The sequence below is a fragment of the Hemitrygon akajei genome, chromosome 1 (assembly GCF_048418815.1).
Source record: "Hemitrygon akajei chromosome 1, sHemAka1.3, whole genome shotgun sequence".
Taxonomy (NCBI): domain Eukaryota; kingdom Metazoa; phylum Chordata; class Chondrichthyes; order Myliobatiformes; family Dasyatidae; genus Hemitrygon; species Hemitrygon akajei.
The window spans coordinates 125,991,624-126,012,434 of record NC_133124.1 but is presented as its reverse complement, the minus strand read 5'-3'; the positions used below and the strand labels follow the sequence as shown (position 1 = coordinate 126,012,434).

The following is a 20,811-nucleotide window of genomic DNA, read 5'->3' as shown; positions in this document are numbered from 1 at the left end:
AAATACACTGTAGGTCATTCCCTGCTACAAACCAGCTCCACAACTCCGACACTCATTCTGATATTACCTCTTTAATTTCAGTTCCTGATCATTATTCATGTGTGATATTACTGCTTTTGTTAGTATATTTGCCTTCATAAATATCCTAGTTGATTCCACATTTTAAAAAACTTTTCTTGGAATTTTATCCTATATGTTTAGCTTCTTAGTTCTAGTTTTAAGAACATGTTCGCATATCACCTTCCTTGTGATAAAATTCCATATCTGAGTTAATTGTTCATTCTATTCAATATTTTCAGCTTTAGACTGAGAGTCAGATTTAGATTTATTAAGCACATATACATCGAAACATACAGTGAATTGTGTCATCCGTGTTAACAACCAATACACTCAAGGATGTGCTGGGGGCAGCCCGCAAGTGTTGCCAAATATGCCCACCGTACTCGGCAGAACGAAAGAGGGACTAAGCAACCACAGCAAAACAAGCCTGCTTCTCCCCACCCCCACCCTCCTACCCATGCATACACAGAGTCCACTAACCCCAGGACAGTCACTACTGAAAACTAAGATTTGGTCCTCTTCAAAATGCTGGCTATTTTGCATGTAGAACAAGTGCTTCAGCTTCCCCCCCACCCCAGTGCTGAATCAATACTCTAAAATGTTTAATTTAACACAAGTGCCTGCCTCTTGTTAGTGAGCCAGTTTCCCACATGCTCAAGGAGGGTCTCTCCAATTCAACAGCGTTAATTTTAGCTGGCAATCATCTTTGAAGGTGATTATGAAATTGCATTTGAAGTTCACAGTGGCCTAATTCTGCTCCTGTGTCTTATGGTGCTCGAACAACCAAATGACTTTATCAAAGAACGATCAGGTTAATTAGAGGCAGCTTAAGATTCAAGATTGCTTATTGTCATTCTTCCCCACACGCAAGTAAAGGAGAACAAAATAGTTGTCACTCCAGATCTGATGCAGCATAAAAGTACTTAATAAACATAAAGAACACAATAAAAACACATTCAGATATAAATATAAATGCAATCTTATAATGCACAATGTACTGTTATACACATAGGCTGATTATATATCCATCAAGTGCCACAGGGTGATGCATATGCGGTGTTAATGCATGGATGTGTTGATTAGCCTGATGGCTTGGGGGAGTAACTGTATTAGAGTCGAGTGTTCCTGCTGGGGATGCTGCATAGCCTCCTCCCTGATGGGAGTGTGGCAAACTTAACGAATGCACAATGACTCACCTAAACAGCAGTGGTGTTGTGTGGATGATGCACTAGGTAGTCCTTACGCTTCATCAAGTAGACCTTTGCTGGATGATGCATTATATGGAAATAAATGATGTGTATGTATATGCATCCACGGAGAGTGTAACACAGTGGCTCAATAAACCAAACCCTAATTGCCCATCAGCTCCCCGGGCAGAAACATCACAACTGACATTGAAGGCTGGAGACCAACAAAAAAGAGATAAGGGGGCAATAGAAGATAAACTCTTTGAATGCATCAGAATCAGGTTTAATATCACTGCCGTATGTTGTGAAATTTGTTGTTTTGCGGCAGCAGTACATTACAATACATAATGAGAAATACTATAAATTACAATAGTATTTATAATACAGTGGATTCCGGTTAGTTGAGACACATCAAGACCAGTACATTTTGGCCCAATTAGCCAAAGTTAAAAAGGTATAAAAAGACAAACAACTGTTTAACTGAGTTATTAATTATGTACTTAAATGAAATATAGAACAAATTAGAACACTACAATGCTATTGCAGCACTATAAAACTGTGTATTAGTTCCTAATAGTTAACGACAGAGGAAACCATCCAGTACATGATGCTGTGTATGGGGAGTCCAGGGAAGGGTAAGCTCACTCAGCTTTGGTCCCCAGTGGACACTCAGTTCTCACCTGTAGCTCCAAGTAGCTGTTTGCATGCAATAGTGGCCACGGCTCAGCACTCTGCTTCGACAAGCGGGCTAAAGCAGGTGAGGGTAGCCAGCGCAGCTCATACCCGGGTGAAATGAGGACACGCCTATCTTAGCATGTGAAGTCAGCTCTAGCAGACTGGGTGAATGAGATTGACAGTGAGATCCAACGGTCAAGAAAATGGCTCTGCACTGTCTCGTGCAGAGAGACGTACACAGAAGAAGTCATGGTTGTCCACTGCAAGCAAGGTAGACCCCAGTTTGAGACGACCACTCGTACAACTGAACACTGACTTCCAAGGTCGAGAGAGTGGAACTGTCCCAGTGCAAAGGCTTCTCCGCTTTCAAAATATGACTGTTCTTCAAGCTGATGCAGTGGGATTTCAGGCTTCTGTACCTCCTACTCAACAGTAATTGTAATTGTGTACTGCAAATCACCCATGTAAGTATAGGTGGGTGTCAGAGCATCCAGATGGAATTGAAAGGCATTAAGAGAGAACCAGTTACAGGGAAGTACAGAAATGTGATTAGTGAGACTGTTGCCTGGAATTAATGAGTCAAGTGACTTCTTCTATGGTCATAAAGAATAAGCAATATTAAAAGTATGAAGAGCACAAGAGATGAACTGCACTGAGTTCTGAAACGCACACTACATCTGCAAAGCTTTTCATACTACAGAAAGTAAAACACTTCAGTTAACAAAGAAGCTGAAAAGTTAGTAGGTCATTTCAATCTAAACACTCAGGAATTAGGGAGGGCTGCTCATTTGGATCAAAGAGTCAGTTTTGAATATTAGGAAATACATCATCTCATTAAAGGGTTTGTCTTAGCTATGAAAACTCAGTGACAGGTTTGTTTGTAGTTTAATTGATGGGGGTGATTTCAATCAAGTGTTTAAACACAGGGAATCTTACATAAGAGTTCTAAGATAAAGATTAGCTTTAATTACCACAATATCAAAATATATAATCATATGTGTCATTTGTACCAAATTTAAACGGTGAGGATTATGCTGGTCAGCCCATAACTATTGCCACGCATGCAGCGCCAACACAGCATGCCCATAACTCACTAACCCTGACCCCTAACCTTTGGGATATGGGAGGAAACCGGAGCCAGTGCATAGTGGGGCAGGATAGCGACTGTGGGTGCTAGGTTGAACCAGACAGGGAGGGGTCATATAGGCAGATAGAACCTTACCCATATGTCCCATTCCACCTATGTGCTGCTTCATGCTAGCAGTTTTTCCTGTAGCCTTCCAGTCCCGATGCAGGAACTTGACCAAAATTAATTGACATACATCTTTTGCCTTGACAAACGAGATTTAGAATTGGGGCAGCATGGTTGTGTAGTGGTTAGTGCAATCACTTTACAGCACCAGCAAACACCGTCGGCTTTCAATACCCATTGCTGACTGTGAGGCGTTTGTATGTTCTCTGCATGACCTCGTAGGCTTCCTCCGGGTGCTCCGGTTTCCTCTCCTATTCCAAAGACGTACAGGTTAGGGGTTCGTAGGTTAGTGAGTTGTGAGCTGCTATGTTGGCACCAGAAGTGTGGCGACACCTGTGAACTCTCCAGCACAATCTTCGCTGATTCGATTTGATGCAAAAACGCATTTCACTGTATGTTTCGACGTTCATGTGCAAATCGTGGTGTTTCCATAAGAAAGCAGCGTCTGTCATTAAGGACCTTCACCATCCAGGCCATGATCTCTTCTCGCTGCTTCCATTGGGAAGGAGGTACCAGAGCCTTTAGGTCCCACATCACCAAGTTCAGCTGCATTTATTACCCTGAACTAGTGTGGATAACTTCACCCACCTCAACTCTTGAATTGATTCCACAACCTATGGACTCACTTTTAAGGATTCACCAACTCATGTTCTCAGTATCACGTTACTTATTTAGTTAGTTATTTATTTGTATTTGCACAGATTGTCCTCTTTTGCACATTGGTTGTCAGTCTTTGTGTGTAGCTTTTCATTGATTCCATATAACCATAAGACCATAGATACAGGAGCAGAATTATGCCATTTGGCCCATCGAGTCTGCTCTGCCATTTTATCATGGCTGATTCAGTTTTCCACAGCCCTAATCTCCTGCCTTCTCCCTGTATTTCTTCGAGCCCTGATCAATCAAAAATTTATCAACCTGTCCCTTAAATATACATAAAGACTTGGCCTTCACAGCTGCCTGTGGCAAAGAATTCTACAGATTCACCACTCAATGGTTAAAGAAATTCCTCCTTAAAACAGTTCTAAAAGGACATTCCTCTATTCCGTTGTATTTCTTTGTTCTACTGTGAATCCCTGCAAGAAAATGAATTTGAGGGTAGTATATGGTGACATATATGTACCTTGAATATAAATTTATTTTAAAATTTAAAATAAAACTAATCTTTAATCGAAAATCCATTTAGACTGGGGCACAACAATGAAGTAATACAACAAAATACTATTTCTAACAGTTGAAAGGCAACATTGAACTGGGTGAATGAGAGCCCTGAATGCCTGTCGTCTGCTCCTTGGATTCATATGCAGTGTTGGCAAGAGCTGAGGTTTTCACCCAACTAAATCTGTCACATACATATGCTCAGCTGAACATGGTCAAGGACAGTCGGCAACACTTGACAATTAATAAACACGAGGGTCTTTATTCATAAGCAAATTTAATTTAAGGTGCAAAATTTTCACTGAAGATCTTTCAAGTTGTCACAGATGAGATACTACAAGATATAGATTATTGTCCATTCAATCAAGATGATGTACTATTAGCAATAAGTGCCAAATGAGATAACTGTCAAAGATGTGCAGTGTGCAACTGGCTGCTCAAAACAGTAGAAATATTTTCCTAGCTCAGTTCACAGCTTAAAATGCCCCTCCATAGATGCTGTCTGACCTGCTGAGTTCCTCCAGCATTTTGTGTGGGCTACTCTGGATTTGCAGCATCTGCAGATCTCTTGTGTTCAAAACAGCAAGTGTGTAGTTGTATGAAAAGAGATGGCTTATCTTGCACTAAACTCTAATGCTAATGGATTAAAACAAATGAGAAAATTTTGAAGGTAATTGTAAAGACAAGGAACCCTGGAAATACTAAATCACATTAGGTCATTATTAGGCAGAGTACAGCATTTTTTGGATTTTTTTTCAGATCTTGCTACAGTATTGATGCCATCTTATCAGTTGCTGAAGGAAGGAAAATTGGAATGGGGAGAAGAACAACTGTGTTACATCTGAAGAGTCTAATAGGTGGTCTTGTTGCATGCACATGCTCAGAGACCGCCACAAAAAAACAGTATCCATCATCAAGGACCCCACCATGCAGGCCAGGCTCCCTTCTCACTGCTGCCACCAGATAGAAGGTACAGAAGCCTTAGGTCCCACGCCATCAGATTCAGGAACAGGTATCACCCCTCAACCATCAGACTCCTGAACCAGCATGGACAACTTCACTCACCTCAGCAATGAGCTTCTTGCACAAACTATAGACTCACTTTCAAGGACTCTACATCTCATGTTTTCAATATTATCTATTACTTGTTATTAGTAATATAATTATTTGTAATTTTTGTATTTGCATAGTTGCTCTGCTTTTGCGCATTGGTTGCACTGTTTATGCAGGTGTGTGGCTGTGGGATAAATGAAATGCTCCTGTTGCCATTCAAGTGGAATTTTCTTTTATATAATGTTTACTACACTGTTACAAATTGTAACAATAAACACGGATTTGGAAGTTGGTAGCTCATTGTTTTATAAATCATTGGCCATAAATAATAAATGCAATGTGAAAGATTAAATCCTTCAATTATCAAATACAATCAAAGGTATGTGATTTTTCAATTTTCGTTCGAATTATTCATATTACAAATAAAATTAACTGCCACACAATTTTCAGGCTGTGTAGAAGTTTCCTGCTCAGCGCAATGGTTGGTCCACACAGCTGTAATAAAATTAAGGGTAATGTTGATTGGCAATTTGTACATCTTTGTGTGTAGTTTTTCATCGAATATAATGTGTTTCTTTGTACCTACCATGAATGCCTGCAAGAAAATGAATCTCATGGCAGTATATGGTGACAATAAACATTCATGGGGTGGTGGGGGGAGCCTGGAAAATGTAGAACAGATTGTACGAGGGGTGATTGATAAGTTCGTGGCCTAGGTAGAAGTAGCCAATTTTAGAAAACCTAGCACATTTATTTTTCAACATAGTCCCCTCCTACATTTACACACTTAATCCAGCGGTCGTGGAGCATACGGATCTTGGACCGCCAGAAAGTGTCCACAGCAGGGGTGATTGATAAGTTTGTGGCCTAAGGTAGAAGGAGATGAGTTATACAGCTCTCGTTACATGCATATACAGTTCAACTCCTTGTGTGATTATGCAGAAAGTTTAAAGTTAATAACATCTCCTTCTACCTTGGGCCATGAACTTATCAATCACTCCTGATGAGTTATTAACTTCAAACTTTCCGCATAATCACTCAAAGAGTTGAACTGCATGTGCATGTAACGAGAGCTGTATTACTCATCTCCTACTACCTTAGGCAGAAACTTATCAATCACCCATCTGTGGACACTTTCTGGAAGTCCAAGATCCGTATGCTCCACGACCACTGGACTAAGTGTGTAAATGTAGGAGGGGACTATGTTGAAAAATAAATGTGCTAGGTTTTCCAAAACTGACTCCGTCTACCTTAGGCCACAAACTTATCAATCACCCCTCATATATCGGATGAGCTACCTCACAGAGTAGGCACACATAGAGTCCAACAGCCCAAAGTCAGGCTTACTATCACTGACATATGTCGTGAAATTTGTTGTTTTGCAGCAGCAGTACAATAGTCACAATTACAAAGTATGAAAAACAATAATGCAAAAAGAGAGGAAAAAATGAGGTAGTGTTCAAGGTTCATAAATCTGATAGAGAAAGAAACAAGCTGTTCTTAAGCATTGAGTGTGTGTCTTTGAGCTCCTGTACCTTCCCCTCTGATAGCAGTGGTAAGAAAAGGGTATGTCCTGGATGGTGAGGGTCTTAATGATGGATGTTTTCCTGAGGTGTCACCTATTCAAGATGGGTCCTTCAAGCCAACTGGTCCATGCTGACCAAACTCCCATCTAAGCTAGCCCAATTTCCCCATATCCCTCTAAATCTTACCTATCCATGCACCTGTCCAAGTACCTTCTAAATGCTGATAATGTACCTGCCTCAACCATTTCATTGAGCAACTGGGTGAAGAGATTGCCCCTCAGCTTCGTATTAAATTTCTATTTCTTCAATTTCTCAATCCTGGGAAGAAGACTATGGTCCAAAGGTTTCAAAGCTACATTTAATGTCAGAGAGAAATGTATACAACATGCATCCTGAAATGCTTTTTCTCCGCAACCATCCACGAAAACAAAGGGAATAAGGGAAAAAGAGGTGTCTCCGTTTCACAACAAGAGGGGAGACATAACAAACAATTTGCTAATTTATGGTGTTGAAAGTCCATTGTGTTGCTTTTTCCGAGCTCTGTGCCAAAAGAACTCGGGTCTCTGGACACACAGACAGCAGCCAGCTCACTGCTTTCAATCTTCTGTCTCCCACGACACACCAATTCCCTGCAGAGACAACGACCACGAGTCCGCCCACCTCCACAGCCATGATATACCGGAACCCAGAAGGCGTGCTAATCTTCTAGGCCGCGTCCTTGGTACATTGAATATTGAAACACTCATCTATGCCCTCATAATTTTATACCCCTATAAGAGAACAATCAGAATGTTCTCAAATCGGACACTATCAACGGACTGGAAAATCCACTCCCTACTAAAGCCTAGGACTGTGGTGCTCAAATCAGGTGATCCTGACCTTTATAAGAAATCAAGATACAATCCCCATAAAGCTATCAGAGATGCCAACAGATTATACCAGTCCAAATTCAAGCTCCAAGCCAGCTGCCAGTTGTGGCAGGGTTTACATTCAATAATTGCCAACAAAATTAAGTCAGGCACATCGCTGACTACAGTGCATTCCTTCCAAATGAATTTAATGAATTCTTTGCACATTATGAACAGAAAGGGATTGGAATGTCAACACTGACCCTGACAGTCTCCACTGCAACTGAATCCATAGCCACCATCACTGTCCCTCAGTACATGATAGAATAATAAACCAATTTACCTCTATAAGATCATTGCCCTTTCTCTTTTACTCCAATGAATACAGCCCCAGCCTGCTCAACCTCTGTCCACAGCTCAGTCTCTCCTGATTTGGCAACATCTTGTAAATCTCTTCTACACTCATTTCATCTTAAGGACATCTTTCTTATAGCAGGGCTACCAAAACTGACCAGAATATTCCAAAGCAACACGTACAAAATCCTGGAGGAACTCAGCAGGTCAGGCAGTATTTATAGACATGAATAAGCAGTCAGTGTTTCAGGTGGAGACTCTTCTTCAGGAATAGAAAGGAAAGGGAAAGATATCAGAATAAAAAGATGGGGGGGGGGTGGGTAGGGATGGAAGATAGCTAGAAGGTGATAGGTGAAGCCAGCTGGGTAGGAAAGGTAGAGGACTGGAGAGGAAGGAATCTGATAGGAGAGAAAGGGAAGGAAGAGGGGACCCAGGGGGAGGTGATAGACAGTGAGAAGAGATAAGAAGTCAGAATAGGGAATAGAAGAAGAGGGGAAGGAGGAGGGATTATTTTTAACCGAAAGGAAAAATTGATGTTCATGCCATCAGTTTGAAGGCTATCCAGATGGAATATAAGGCGTTGCTGCTCCACCCTGTGGGTGGCCTCATTCTGGCACAAAAGGAAGTCATGGACTGACATTTCAGAATGGGAATGGGAATTAAAACGTTTGGCCACCAGGAAGTTCCGCTTTTGATGGATGAAGTGGAGGTGCTCAATGAGGTGGTCCCCCAATTTATGACAGGTCTCACCAATGTAGAAGAGGCCAGATCAGGAGCCCCAGACATAATAGACAACCCTAGCAGATTCACAAGTGTTGCCTCATCTGGAAGGATTGTTTGGGGCACTGAATGGAGGTGAGGGAGGAGGTGAATGGGCAGGTGTAGCACTTCAGACACTTGCAAGAATAAGTGCCAGAAGGGAAATTAGTGGAGAGGGACAAATGGACAAGGGAGTCACGGAGGGAGTGATCCCTATGGAAAGTGGAGAGACAGAGAGGTAAAGAATGTTTGAATATGCTTGGTGGTAGGATCCCTTTGGAAATGGTGGAAGTTGTGGAGGACGATGTGTTGGATACAGAGGCTCGTGGGGTGGTAGGCACGGACAAGAGAAATTCTATCTCTATTAAGGTAGTATTCCAAATATTCCAAATGTGGCCTCACCAACGTCTTGTATAACTGCAACATTAATCCCAACTTCTATGCCCTCAGTGATGAAGGCCAGCATGTCAAAAGGCTTCTTCACCACCATGTGCACCCAAGACACCACTTGTAGGGAACCATGTACTCATAATCCAAGGCCTTTCTGTTCACAAAGTTATGCAACTGAATTAGGTTCTCCTTCCCTGTTTGAATAAAGGTTTTGATTTAAAAATAAGTAGATATATAAGGCAGTAGATCGAAGAGAGCCATGATTGGAAATCTATTTTGAAAGATCTTCATTCAGGAAGGTACGAGAACACAGTACATTCAAACTTAAAAGCAGATAGGCCTTAGAACATAGAAAATTATTGCACAGTACAGGCCCTTTGGCCCACAATGTTGTGCCAACTTTTTAACCTACTCTAAGATCAATCTAACCTTTCCCTTCTCCATAGCCCTCCATTTTTCTATCATCAATATGTCATCTAAGAGTTTCTTACCTGCCTCTACTACCAGCTCTGGCAAGGCATTCCATGCACCCACCACTCCGAGAGAAAAAGGCTTTGCCTCTGTTCACTTGTCCTAAAAATATAACATTGAAAGATCTGCACAGTGCCTAGCCCCCTCTTCTGCACACATAACACGAATGGCTGAAGATGGATTTCTACCCCATTAAGTTTAAATTAAAGTAAGTCATTCCAGTCAAACTGAGAACTGTAACAAATGCATTATTTTGTTTGATTATGCAAAGAGAAGTTCACTGCTTGGAATAAGCTCAGTCAGCAATAACCTAAACTCACAGCGACTTCCATTCATCACATACACTGCCTTTTCATTCTGCCATTTTCCACCTCTGTTTTTAAATTGCTTCAACCCCCCTCAATCTCCACTCATCCAATCCAGTAATGTGTTGCTCCAACTCTGCTCTTCTGTTCATCCCCCACTCTATTCACTCTCTCATTCAGACCTCGAGACATTACAAACCAGTGCCCCTATCCTGTATCTCCCTATCTTCTAATACCTCCTTCACCACGGCTATATTTCATAAGGACTTTGAGGAGATTTGGCATGTCATGAAAGACTCTGACAAATTTCGACAGATGTAATGTGGAGAGCATTCTAACTGGCCGCATCAACATCAGGTATGGTGGGGTGGGGGGGGGGGTACTAATGCACAGGATTGAAGTAAGCTATGCGTGGTAAACCTAGTTCCATCATGGGCACTAGCCTCCATAGTGTCCAGGACATCTTCAAGGAGCAATGCCTCAGAAAAGGTGGTGCCCATCATTAAGGACCCCATCCCCCAGGACAAGCCCTGATCTCAGTGCTACCATCAGGAAGGAGGTACAGAGCCTGAAGATCACATTGAGGGACAGCTTCTTCCCCTCTGCCATCAGATTCTTGAATGGACATGGAACCCTTGGACACTACTTCACTAAGTTTTTTACTTGCATGTATTTCATCAAATTTCACAACATATGCCTGTGACATTAAACTTGGTCCGACCCTTGTTCAAACTCACGTCCAACATCCTCTTAGGGTCTCCTTGAGCTTCCTGACCAGTTTGTCTCGTAAAATTGTAAAGTGCACTGGATAGCCTTCAATATTCTAAACATACTAACAAAATTCACTTTTATTTGTAGCGTAATGCGATGGGGCATAATTTTAAGATGATTGGAGTTAAGTATGGGGGGATAGCAGGTGTAAGCTTTTTACACTGATGGTGGTGGGTGGCTATGCAAACCTTCATATAAACCGTTCAATTAAACCACAGAATACCAAATGTACTTGAAAGAATGAAAGGTTCAAGGAATAAAAAGGCATAGATAGAGTAGATAGACAAAGACATTTTCCCAGTACAGAAATAACTAATACAAGGGGGCGTAATTTTAGACCATAAGACATAGGAGAAGAATTAGGCCATTCAGCCCAACAGGAATGCTCCACCATTCCATCATGGCTGATTCCGGATCCCACTCAACCCCATAGCCCTGCCTTCTCGACATATCCTTTAATGCCCTGACCGACCACGAAATGATCAACTTCTGCCTTAAATACACGCACAGACTTTGCTTCCACCATAGCCTGTGGCAGAGCATTCCACAGATTCACTACTCTCTGGCCAAAAAAATCTTCCTCCTTACCTCTATTCTGAAGGGTCACTCCTCAATTTTGAGGCGGTGCATTTAGTTCTGGATACCCCCACCATAAGAAACATCCTCTCTACATCCACCCTATCAATAAGATTCTCCCGCATTCTTCCAAATTCCAGTGAGTACAGGCCCAAAGCTGCCAAATGTTCCTCATATGTTAACCCCTTCATTCCCAAATCATCCCCGTGAACCTCCTCCGGACTCTCTCCAATGACAACACATCCTTTCTGAGATAAGGGGCCCAAAACTATTGACAATACTCCAAGTACAGCCTGACTAGTGTCTTATAAAGGCTCAGCATTATTTCCTTGTGTTTTATATTCTATTCTCCTTGAAATGAACACCACTTACCTTCTTTACCACAGACTGAACCTGTAAATTAACCTTCTGGGAGTCGTGCACGAGATCTCCTAAGTCCCTCTGCACTTCTGATGTTTGTACTTTTTCCCTACTTAGATAATAGTCCGCACTATTTTTCCTTCTACCAAAATGCATTATCATACATTTCCCAACACTGTATTCCATCCACAACTTTTTTGCACATCTTCCAATTTCTCTAAGTCCTGTTGCAATTGCATTGCTTCCTCAAGACTACCTACCCCTCCATTTATCTTCACATCATCTGCAAACTTTGCCACAAAGCCATTAATTCCATTATCCAAATTATTGACAAACAATGTGAAAAGCAGCGATTCCAATACCGACCCCTGAGGAACAGCACTAGCTATCAGCAGTCAACCAGAAAATGCCTCTTTTGCTCCCACTCTCTGCCTCCTGCCTGACAACCATTCCATTGTCCATGCCAGGATCTTTCCAGTAATGCCATAGAATTTTATCTTGTTAAACAGCCTCATGTGCGGCACCTTATCAAATGCCTTCTGAAAATCCAAGTTAGTGACATCCACTGCCTCTCCTTTGTTCACCCCGCTTGTTACTTCCTTGAAGAACTCTAAAAGATTTGTCAGGCAAGATTTCCCTTTACAGAAACCATGCTGACTTTGACTTACTTTACCATTAGTCTCCAAATACCTCGAAACCCAATCCTTAATAATAGACTCCAACACATTCCCAACCACTGAACCACTGAGGTTAGGCTAACTGGACTATAACTTCCTTTCTTTTGCCTTCTTCCTTTCTTAAAGAGCGGAGTGACATTTGCAATCTTCCAGCCCTCCGGGACTATGCCAGAATCAAGTGATTCTTGAACGATCAAAACCAATGCATCTGTTAACTCTTCAACAACCGCTCTCAAACTCTGAGATGTAGTCCACCTGGCCCTGGTGACTTATTCACCTTAAGACCTTTGGGTTTACCTAGCGCTTGTTCCTTTGTAATATCAATGGCACCCACTCTTGCTCCCTGACACTCATGGACCTCTGGCAGACTGCTAGTGTGTTTGACAGTGAAAACAGATGCAAAGTACCTATTAAGTTCATCTGCCATTTCTTTGTTCACCATAACTACCTCACCAGCATCATTTTCCAGTGATTCAATATCACCTCTCACCTCCCTTTTACTCTTTATATAACTGAAAAAACACTTCTGGTATCCTGCTTTATGTTATTGGCTGTCAATTATATTATGATCACTGTCTCCTAAGGGTTCCTTTACGTTAAGTTCCTAATAAGATCTAACAACACTGAGTAGACTCAATTACAAGCTACTCTAAAAAGCCATCTTGAAGGCATTCAACAAATTCCCTCTTTTGCAATCTGACACAAACCTGATTTTCCCAATCCCCTTGCATATTGAAGTCCCCCATTACAATTGTGTCATTAACCTTGTTACATGCCTTTTCCAGCTCCCTTTGCAATCTCAACCCCACATCTTGGCTACAATCTGGAGGCTTATATATGATTCCCATAATTGTTTTTTTACCCTTGCAATTTCTTAACTCCACCCACAAAGATTAAACATTCTCTGACCCTATGTCACCTCCTTCTAAAGATGTACTTCCATCTTTTACCAACAGAGCCACACCGCCACCTATGCCTTCCTGCCTGTCCTTTCAATACAAAGTATATCCTTTGATATTAAGCTCCCAACAATGGCCTTCTTTCAGCTACGACTCAGTGATGGCCACAATGTCATACCAACCAATCTCCAATTGTGGCACAAATTCGTCCACCTTATTCTGCACTTATTTAAATACAGCACCTTCAGTCCTGCACTATTCACCCTTTTGAATTTTGCCTCTGTGGTAAAATTTAACTCTTTGCTCTGTCTGCATTTGTAACCAGTCATTGGCTTGTCCTTCCTTACATTCACGTTACACCCATCATCTATTTGTAAGCCTGCTGACTCATCCTCAGCTCCATCATACTGGTTCCCATCCCCCTGCCATATTAGCTTAAACCATTCTCAACAGCTCCAGTAAATCTGCCTGCAACAAATTTGGTCCCACTCAGATTCAAGTGCAACCATCCATTTTGTACAGGTTCCACCAGCCCTAAAAGAGGTCCCAATTATCCAGAAATCTGAATCCCTGTCTCCTGCTCCAATTCTTCAGCCACACATTTATCTGCCACCTCATTCTATTCCTATCCTCACTGTCGCATGGCACAGGCAGCAATCCCAAGATTACTACCCTTGAGGTCCTGCTTCTCAGATTCCTTTCTAACTCCCTGCATTCTTTTTTCAGGACCTCCTCCCTTTTTCTTCCTATGTTGTTGGTACCAATACGTACCACGACTTCTGGCTACTCACCCTCCCTTTTCAGGATACCGTGGGCGTGTCCAGAAACATCTTGGACCCTGGCACCTGGGAGGCAAACTGCCATCTGTGTTTCCGTTTTGCATCCACAGAATCGCCTGTCTGTGCCCCTGACTATAGAGTCCCCTATTACTGCTGTCATCCTCTTCAGTTCCCTACCCTTCTGAGCCACAGGGCCAGACTCCATGCCAGAGGCATGTTCGCTGTTGCTTCCCTCAGGCAGGTTATTCCATCCTCCCTCCTCCCCCCCCCCCCACCCCAGCAGTACTCAAAATGGCGTACTTATTGTTGAGGGGAACAGCCACAGGGGTGCTCTCCACTATCTAAGATTCTCCCTTCCCTCTCCTGACAGTCACCCATTTATCTGTCTCCTGTAGCTTGGGTTACTACCTCCCTCTAGCTCCTGTCTATTACTAATTCACTTTCCCGAACAAACCAAACATCATCAAACGGCAGCTCCGGTTCCCTAACATGGTCTCTGAGGAACCGCATCTCAATGCACCTAGCAGAGATGTGGCCACTGGAGAGGCTGGGAGTCTCTCAGAAAGCTCACATCTGACAGCCAGAACAGAACACTGGCTCTGTAGCCATACACCTACTCTCTCTAGAGCTGAGTAAGAAATAATTAATGAACTTCCCTAGACTCCGCCTGTTCTTGCCGAAGCCCTGTTTTGAGCAAAAGCCTTACTACTCTGACTCAGACTACTCCGACGATGACCGCTCCGCTAGATGGTACCATTCTTTTGCATTGAAAATCCTTGTCGGACCTGCGCAGGAATGCTCCTGTTGCGTCTGCACAGTCCTTCAGTCAGCATAACTACAAATTTAAACTGATTGGAGGAAAGTATAGACGAGCTGTCAGAGGTATGTTCTTTACACAGAGTAATGGTGAGAGTGGAGTTTTTCACAGATTCTATTGTATTTCTTGGTTCTACTGTGAAAATTGAATCTCAGAGTAGTATGTAATGATATATACATTTACTTTGAAGCTTGGAATGTGGGAGGAAACTGGAGCACCCGGAGGAAACACACATGGTCATGGGGAGAACATACAAACTCCTCACAGGACAGCGGCGGAATTGAATTTGGGACAGTGGCCCTGTAATGGTGTTATGCTAACCGCTACACTACTGCGGAGCCCCCATTTGAAGTTTTAGCCATCCAGTGGAATATGGAGTAAGCTGCTGAACTTGAACTTGAAGTTAGCATATTACTGAAAACCTTTTGAAATCTGCCATTGTCAGTACATTGTAATTATTTGTTGAGGTTTCAAACGGTCAATGCAGGTATTGTAATTATAATCACAGTAATCAGTCATTCTTTTCATGCATTAGGTATTAGCAAGGATCTTCAAAGTAACAAATCTAGACTCTCCAGTAAGAGTTCATTGAAATTTATTCATATATTTTGTTGCCATAGTTTCAAACAAAATAACTTAATAACCCATATATTCTCTCAATTAAACAGAAAATAAAATTTTAACCCTTAATTGTACCTGGTGCATTGTTTGAATTAGAAACACTAAGAATTCTGCAGATGCTGGAAATCCAGAGCAATACACACAAAATGCTGGAGGAACTTAGCGGGTCAGGAAGCATCTATGGACAGGAATAAAAAGTTGATGTTTCAGGCCACGACCAAGTTCTGGTGAAGGATCTCAGTTCGAAACATTGATTGTTTAGTCCTCTGCATAGATGCTGCCTGAACTGCTGAGTTCCTTTGGTATTTGTGTGTGTTGCATTGTTTGAATTGTGTGCTGCAATCAACAACATTGCTTTCAAACTAACATTACATTCAGCTAAATGTATTAATTAAATAAAACTGTCACTTAAAAATTCACTACAAGGTTTACAGAATGATGCAAATCAATGACTTTCATACACATCTTACGTATTAAATTGCTGCACATTATAGAAAAGGCTGTATAATTAGCTAGATGTGCAGTTGCTATTCTTACATAAATGCCAATACAGCATAGTGGTTTGAAACCTTATTTGAATCTTCTTTATAAAACTACTAATGGTGATCACACCTGGATAGCTATCAGTTTTAACATGATAACCACATATAATGTACAGATGACAAAAAAAATTCCATTGCACAATGCTGCATTTTGCAGACGAGCTCAATATTTTTCAACAGTCACTTTTAAATAGAAGAGTTGCTTTAATTGGCATAGGTACATTGAAACATCAAAATGTACAGTGAAATGCAGGGTTTAAACCAAATTGTATCAATAAAGATTGCGTTGGGGTAGTTCGCAAATATCGCCGTGCTTCCACTGCCAACCTAACGTGCCGACAACTCAGTAACCCTAACTGAATTTGGCAGGAATGCAGAGCACATGAAGGAAACCCATGTGGACACAGGGAGAAAGTACAAACTCCTTACAGACTGTGGCAACCACTAATTGGTGATCGCTGTAAAGTGACTGTGCTAACTGCTAAGCTAACACCTTCACATCACTCTGGGAATTCAACACTTAGAGACATGGGCAACACACACAAAATGCTGGAGGAACTCAGCAGGTCAGGCAGTATCCATGGAAAAGAGTATACAGTCAATGTTTTGGGCCAAGACCATAAGGCCATAGGACACAGGAGCAGAATTAGACCATTCAGCCCATCACGTCTGCTCCACCGTTCCATCATGGCTGATCCTGGATCCCACTCAACCCCATATACCCGCCTTCTCACCATAACCTTTGATGCCTTGACTGATCAGGAAGCTATCAACTTTCGTTTTAAACATAGCAACAGTCTTGGCCTCCACCACAGTCTGTGGCAGAGCATTCCACAGATACTCTACTCTCTAGTTAAAAAAACTTCCTCCTTACCTCTATTCTGAAGGGTCACCCGCACAATTTCGAGGAAATACCCTCTAGTCTGGACACCCCCACTATAGGAGACATTCTCCACATCCACTTCATCTAGTCCTTTCAACATTCGGTAGGTTTCAAAGAGATCCCCCCACATTCTTCTAAATTCCAGTGAACAAAGGCCCAAAGTTGCCAAACTTTCCTCATATGTTAACCCCTCCATTCCTGAATCATCCCCATGACCCTCCTCTGAACTCTCTCCAATGACAACATATGCTTTCTGAGATAAGGGGCCCAAAACTGTTGACAATACTCCAAGTGTGGCTTAACTTCTGTGATTTATAAAGCCTCAGCATTATCTCCTTATTTTTATATTTTATTCCCTTTGAAATTAATGCCAACATTGCATTTGCTTTCTTTACCATAGACTCAACCTGAAAATTAACCTTCTGGGAGAGTTGCACCAGGACTCCTAAGTCCTTCTGCACTTCTGATGTTTGAATTTTCTCCCCATTTAGATAACAGTATGCACTATTGCTCCTTTTACGAAAATGCATTATCATGCATTTCCCAGCACTGTATTCCATTTGCCACGTTTTTGCCCATTCTCCCAATTTGTTTAAGTTCCTTTTCAATTGCAATGTTTCCTCAGCACTACCTACCCCTCCACCTATCTTTGTATCATCCATAAACTTTGCTACAAAGCCATCAATTCCATTATCTAAATCATTGACAAACAACGTGAAAAATAGCGGTCCCAATACTGACCCCTGAGGAACACCATTAGTCACTGGCAGCAAACCAGAGAAGGCCCCCTTTATTCCCACTCACTGCCTCCTGCCTGTCAGACCTTCCTCTATATAGGCCAGTATATTTTCTGCAATGTCATGGGATTTTATTTTATTAAACAGCCTCATGTGTGGCACCATATCTATCAACTGCCTTCTGAAAATCCAAGTAAATGACATCCACTGTCTCTCCTTTGACCACTCTGCTTGTTACTTACTCAAAGAACTCTAACAGATTTGACAGGCAAGATTTCCCTTTACAGAAACTATGCTGACTTTGACTTATTTTATCATAAGTCTCCAAGTACCACAAAGCCTCACCCTTAATAATAGATTCCAACACTTTCCCAGCCACTGAGGTTAGGCTAACTGGCCTATAATTTCCCTTCTTTTGCCTCCCTCCCTTCTTAAAGAGTGGAGTGACATTTGCAATTCCCCAGTCCTCCAGGAATCATGCCAGAATCAAGTGATTCTTGAAAGATCATAACCAGTACATCTGTTATCTCTTCAGCAACCTCTTTCAGAACTCTGGGATGTAGTCCATCAGGTCCAGGTGACTTATCCACGTTAAGACCTCTCAGTTTGCCTTTGTAATAGCCATGGTACTCGCTCCTGCTCCCTGACACTCACAGACCTCTGGCACACTGCTAGCATCTTCCACATTGAAGATGGCTGCAATGCATCAATTGTTCATCTGCCATTTCTTTGTCTCCCATTACTCTCTCACCAACACCATTTTCCAGTGGTCCAATATCAACTTACATCTCCCTTTTACTCTTTATATAACTGAAAAAACTTTTAGTATCCTGGTTCATATTATTGACTAGTTTGCCCTTCATCAGGGCTGGAAAGGATGAGGAAAAGTCAGAGCAGAAGGTGAGGGCAGGGAAGGCCGAAGTACGTGGCAGGTGACGGGTGAAGCAGAGAGAGGGAGAGGGGGTGAAGTGAAGAGCTGGGAAGTCGATTGGTGAAAGAGATAAAGGGCTGGAGAAGGGGGAATCTGACAGGAGAGGACAGAAGACCATGGAAGAAAGGGAAGGGGGAGGAACACCAGAGGGAGGTGATAGGTAGTTAAAGAAACAGGTGAGAGAGGGAAACAGGAATGGGGATGCTGAAGGGGGAGGGGGCAACTGGAATTTCGAGAGATTGATGTTCATGTGATCGGGTTGGAGGCTATCGAGAGGGAAATTAAGGTGCTGCCCCTCCAACCTGAGTGAAGGCTCATAGTGGCAGAAGACTTACAGACATGAATTTCCCTTGTTTCTCCTACGTGAGTCCTGTGTCTGTGATGTGCAAGGTGAGATGCCATGCTGGGTTTTGTACCCGGCTGTAGTGGGTGTGTTTGTTATTAGGTGCTCCTGGTAGGAACTGATCTTTCCAGGCTTCCCTGGACACCTGCTCACAAGCGAACATTTATCCTTCAGCATTCTGACTGATAGTGGGGGAGTCTAGCGCCTGAGGGCACAGTCTCACAATGCAAGGCCATCTCTTTACAACGGAGATGAGGTAGAATTTCTTTCGCCAGACGTTGGAGAATCTGTGGAATTCATTGTCACAGACAGCTGTGGAAGCCAAGTCATTGGGTGTATTTAAAGTGGAGGTGGATAGCTTCTTGTTTAGATTACAGATTAAAGATTAATCTGTTCTCTGAAGGTGTTAAAGATTACAGGGAGAAGGCAAGAGAATAGGGTTGAGAGGGATAATAAATTGGCTCTGATCGAATGGCAAAGCAGGCTCGAGGGGCCAAATCACCTAATTCTGCTCGTATGTCTTAGGGTCTTATGCAGCACAGAGCACTGAGCCACCACCTCTACCCTGACCTTGATGATCATCTAGAGTTCCATTTCCAGATCAGTAACTGACCAGGAAATCATCATGATTAAAAGTGCCGTTTCCCAATCTGTACAATCATCACTTAATCCACTGGTTCCTGCTCCCCAAACTTCACCACTGAAACTGTTGGTCCCTCTGTCCCTCACTGTCACCACTAAAAAAATACGACTCCCCCTCCACAGCATGTCACCAGTAACATAAACATGAGTTTCAAGCCTTTGCCATTGCTTTTAAAACTGAAGGCCACCTAGCTCACTATCACTATTGAAAACTATGACTGATTTTACTGCGTCCCCACCATCACTATAGAAACTGCTGATCCCAACATCTCCTTCACTACACAAACTGCTGACTCAGCTGAACTTGTGATAATCAATCAGTCTGCACCCAGCATGCACCAGGAGTGGTAGGAAGGACACTTGGCTCAACTGAGATTTTCTGCAGAGGTACAGCGATCAATAACCCTGTGTAGACACTCACCTTCGAATTTAGCGCTAACACTAGCATCCAAAAATATAATTTATATAAGCAAAAGGATTTTGGATCTGTCAACTCAGTACCCTGTAAAAGGAGAAGGAAATTAAAGCAATCTGTGGCAGCTGCAGGCTGTTATCCAGCAGCCCTCTTTAGAAAGTAGATGGGTAGAGAATTAAAGATAGAACTGAGTTGCTCTGTGCAGGTGAATAATGTATCTCTCACATGTAATCTAGCCAAAAGCTGCAACAAACTTTGAATAATAACTTAGTTATTGTCACTGTATTCCAAAGAGAGTTGGTGCTAACAACATTATTGTACACACTTTAAAAAGGAAACTGCAACAAATACACTCAGTAGCCACTTTGTTAGATACCTCCTAAATGGCCACTGAGTGCTTTTCTGTTGCTATAGCACATCTCCTTCAAGGTTTGCCACGTTGTGCATTCAGAGATGCTCTTTTGTACCCCACGGTTGTAACGCGTGATTATTAGAGGTACTGTCACCTTCCTGTCAGCTTAAACTGTCTGGCTGTTGTCCTATGACCTCTCTCATTAACAAGGCAGACCAAACATCAGAATGGGGAAGAAATGTGATCTCAATGTTTGTGACCGTGCAATAATTATTGGTGCCAGATAAGGTGGTTTGGGCATCTCAGAAAATGCTGATTTCCTGTGATTTTCACGCGTGTCTCTAGAGTTTATAGAGAATTGTGTGAAAAACAAAAGATCCACTTAGTAGCAGTTCTGTGGCCAATAAGTGTATATGTCCTCCAGTCTT

The 20,811-nt window shown here is 42.3% G+C and overlaps 1 protein-coding gene across 4 annotated transcripts in view; it reads right to left on the bottom strand.

Annotated features, from left to right (window-relative positions):
• The window catches only part of LOC140730756 (coiled-coil domain-containing protein 102A-like), a 451,176-nt gene that overhangs the window by 73,766 nt on the left and 356,599 nt on the right, over positions 1 to 20,811 (bottom strand). The window lies entirely within an intron of this gene.